Genomic DNA, 4,509 nt, shown 5'->3' with positions numbered 1-4,509 from the left:
TCTATATATATAAAAGGCTAAGTGACTGACTGTGCATCCATCCAACTGTCCAACTGACCGACTGGCCAGTACATATGATGCACACTGGCAATTTAAAAATAAACATTTATTTATCAGTCATTGTTTTTATCAATGTTGTTTTTATATTATCTTTTTTGTTGTTATATCATGTTGTTGTTGTTTATTTATGAGTCAATGTATCAATCATTGTTTTTATCAATGTTGTTTTTATATCCTGGTTTGTTATTTTATGTCTTTATTTTTTTATATCATGTTGTTATTATTTATTAATAAATTTATATATTATTTTCATATACATTTTACTAATTTTCTTTCATCTTTGACACTTCTATTATAGAGAAAAGGTGAATAACAATATTAAAATATTTTGTATTTTAATTTTATAATACTATATTATATATACTATTTTGACATGTAATTGCAGTAATGTAATTACCGTACAAATCTTCTAATTAATTTCTTTTCAATGTGTATGTATCCATGCACTGGGCTAGGTAGTTGGTTAATAAAATTATATAGGTTTCAAGTGAACAAACCTATGATATATCATCTGTATATTGCATTGTGTGTCCCAAAGTCAAATCTTCTTTCATACATTTGACTTCCTTGACCCTTTATTACCATACTATTATCTGTGTCTGTGAGTTTTCATTGTCTTATTTGTTCATTTGTTGCTTTCAGCTTTGTATTCTACATATAAGTGAAATCATATGGTTCTTGACTTTTTCTGTCTGACATATTTCACTTAGCATGATATTCTCAAGATCCATCTATGCTGTTAAAAAGACAGTATTTTATATTTTCTTATGGCTGAGTAGTATCCCATTGTATATAGGTACCACATCTTCTTTATCCGGTCATCTATTAAAGGACAAGGACACTGGTTGTTTCCATGTCTTGGTCACCATGAATAATACTGCAACAAACATAGGGTACATATATTTTGTTAATAAATGTTTTGAAATCTTTTGGGTAGACACCCAGATGAGTGGTTGCTGGGTCATATAGTAGCTATATTCTTAATTTTTCAGAATCTTCATACTGTTTTCCATAGTGGCTATACCACTTTACATTTCCCCCAGTAGTGAATAAAGGCTCCATTTCCTCCACAGCTTCTTCAACACTTGTTATTACTTGTCTTGTTGATAAAAGCCATTCTAACAAGTGTCAGGTTGTATCTCATTGTAGTTTTGATTTGCATTTCCCTAATAGCTAATGAAATTGAACATCTTTTCATGTTTTTATTGGCCATTGGCCATTTTATTTCTACTTGGGAGAAGAGTCTGTTCAGGTCCTCTGCCCATTCTTTTCTTTTTTTATTCTGAGTTGCATGACTTCTTTACATATTTTGGATATTAACCCCTTTTGGAATTGTTTGCAAGTATTTTCTCCTATCCAGTTGGTTGCCTTTTTGTGGTGTTGGCAGCTTCTTTTGCTCTGCAGAAGCTTTTTAGTTTGATATAGTACCATTCATTTATTTTTGCTTTTACTTTTCTTGCTTTTGTTGTCAAATTCATAAAATCCTCTCTAAGACCCTGGTCCATAAGTTTAGTATCAATGTTTTCTTCTATGTAATTTATTGTTCCAGATCTTCTATTTAGGTATTTGATTCATTTTGAGTTATTTTTTGCATATGGGGTTTAACAGTAGTATAGTTTCATTATTGTGCATGTGGTTTTTCTTCAGATCACATAAATCTCTCATCTTTCCTTTTTCTTTTTAATTTGCAGAGATGTGTGGAGTTTATTTACATGGCAAAAGAATATCCTCCTTTGGTAAGAGAGTTGCAAAGAGTTAATGTTCTTATACATTTTTATACTAAATATTGATGATAGACTGGTTAATTTCTATTTTTCTCTATTTATAAAAACAATATAAAATATTATCATATATTTATTATATTTACTACAAATTATAAAATTATGATCCCCTTATGCTAACATTTAATGATTTTCCCTTTATATTATACTGGAAATTTATTCCTATGGATATTTAATATTATTAGAAAATTGGTTTCACTGGCTGCATAATATACCAAACTATGGATACGACATATTATATTTAACTTGTTAGTGTGTGCACATAACCCCCTCTTCAATTGTCCTGTTCATATGACCTATTGTTTGGTAAGAATATTGTATAATGGAAAGTGATATTATCTTTGGTGGTCCATTACTCTTTTTCACGTATCCATTCACATATTCTTTCACCCACTTTTCTTGGCATTCCTGTTTTTTTTTTCTAATAATTGGCATCTTTGCCTCAGCCTTACTTTCACTGTTTGCCCAAACAAGTATCCATCTTTGATGGGTTGAATGACTTTGATCTGATTTGGCAACATAAAGGCATCATTGAGTGAATTGCAGGGATAGGCTCACAGTACTACAGAATCTTGCTAGAATTCAAAACATATTTACTGAATACATGGATGACTGAATGGTCAGAAGCAGGCCCGAGAAGGTGAAAAGCAGTGTAGGTAGAAAGAATGGAGAGTTTGAATAGTAGATTATGAAGGAGGAAGAACATGGTGGTGATAGAGAAATAAGAAGAATGCCACAGGTATAGACATGTGTAGTAGAAACAGGATGGAACACATAAGAATGGGGTGGAAGAGTTGGGTGTTGGAGAAGAAAAACAGTGTGAGGATTAATTGGCACACTCCGTAGCACAAACTTGTTTTAATGATGGCCAACACAGCAAAAGCATCATGAATTAATATCACTGGCCTTTATAACCACCCATTGAGATAAAAGATACTGTTTTCACATTCAGTGTTTTATTTAGGATACCAATAGTATTATTATACCTACTAATGTAGACCATATGCACCTTTGAGACATTGATAGAATTGTAGCATCTAGAATGGGGGAGCTGATGGATCTGTTTTTTATGTGCAGTAAGAATCTCCTTAAGCATTTTACTCAGGTTTAAAAGTAAAATTTTTAAAATATTCATCCTATAAGGTACTGGTGAAAACATACCCTATAGGATGAATAGCTCAGTGAAGGGAACCTAAAATAGAATCACCCAAAAAGAGGTTAAAAGAAATTTTGGAGAAGACATGATCTTAAAGCATCTAACATATGACTCCTTTTGGAGAATGTCAAATAGAAGAGAATCAGAGTGGCTCTGTTTGGATGCAAGTAGAAGATGCACGGGGACAATGTACAGGCTTTTCAAGAAGACAGATTTTGATTTGTTCAAGGAAAACCCAATAAGTAGTGGCAGTGCTTGAAGTTGTGATTTTTTTACTTTTGGAGAAGTGGGTCCTCCAATATTGGAGGTATTGAGGTACATATTGGTGAGTAGTTGTTGGGGATTTTGTTGTAAAGAGTCAATTTTACGTAGCTCTCTATGTAGACAGAATAAAAAAGATGCAAATTTCTATTTATATGGCCGAAAATGCTTTATCAAAAGTTTGTATTTTTGAACCACCTTAGATTTTTCTTTAATTTTATTATTTAAAAAGTGTTAAAGTATAATTAGCATATAATAGTATATTAGATTCAGGTATACAATATTGTGGAGTGCCAACGGCCTGCAGAACAACATGCCGAAGTTTTATTGTGACTACTGCAATACATACCTCACCCATGACTCTCCATCTGTGAGAAAGACACTGCAGTGGTAGGAAACACAAAGAGAATGTGAAAGACTGCTATCAGAAATGGATGGAAGAGCAGGCTCAGAGCCTGACTGACAAAACAACTGCAGCCTTTCAGCAAGGAAAGATATCTCCTACTCCATTTCAGTTCCCCCACCTGCAGGAGCGATGATACCACCTCCCCGCCGCCAGTCTTCCAGGTCCACCTCGCCCCCATATGATGCCAGCACCCCATATGGGGGGCCCTCCCATGATGCCAATGATGGGTCCTCCTCCTCCTGGGATGATGCCAATGGGACCTGCTCCTGGAATGAGGCGCTTATGGGAGGGCACATGCCAATGATGCCTGGGCCCCCAATGATGAGATCTCCTGCCCGTCCCATGATGTTGCCCACTTGGCTGGAATGACTCAACCAGACAGATAAGGAGAAAGGGGAGCCTCTTTCTATCAGGCTTCTGTTACTTGTTCTACTTCACAGGAGATTGAGGTCCTGTGACTGAGTGTTTTCTAATAGCAGACCAGGAAGACTCACTTCCTCTTCCTATCTAAGGGAGAATCGTTTTTGAGGGGAGTAATGGGACAAAGAAAAGAAATATTTATTTATATTGTGAAATGGGAAAATAAAATTGTCAACTCTTTTCATAAAAAAAACACAAATAAAACAAAACAAACAAACAAAAAAAACATTTATATACCTTACTATGTGATCACCACACTAAATCTACTAACCATTTGTCACCGTGCAAAGTAATTAAAATATTATTGACTATATATTTACTGTGCTGTACACTTTATCTTTGTGGCTTATTTTGTAACTGAAAGTTTTAGTTTTAATACCATCAAAATTTTACTTTGATCTTTCATAAGAACACACCTGTAACAA

General features: G+C 34.1%; 1 pseudogene across 1 annotated transcript; it reads left to right on the top strand.

Annotated features, from left to right (window-relative positions):
- Window positions 1-3,571: 3,571 nt before the first annotated feature.
- On the top strand, window positions 3,572-4,050 carry LOC308241859 (U1 small nuclear ribonucleoprotein C-like; annotated as a pseudogene). Its single transcript has one exon. The product of its transcript is annotated as a U1 small nuclear ribonucleoprotein C-like (transcript).
- The last annotated feature ends 459 nt before the right edge of the window (window positions 4,051-4,509 follow it).

Source organism: Plecotus auritus (assembly GCF_963455305.1).
Source record: "Plecotus auritus genome assembly, chromosome: 2".
In the NCBI taxonomy this organism is placed as follows: domain Eukaryota; kingdom Metazoa; phylum Chordata; class Mammalia; order Chiroptera; family Vespertilionidae; genus Plecotus; species Plecotus auritus.
Note: the sequence above shows the minus strand (reverse complement) of the source record. Positions and strands in the feature narration are given on the sequence as shown.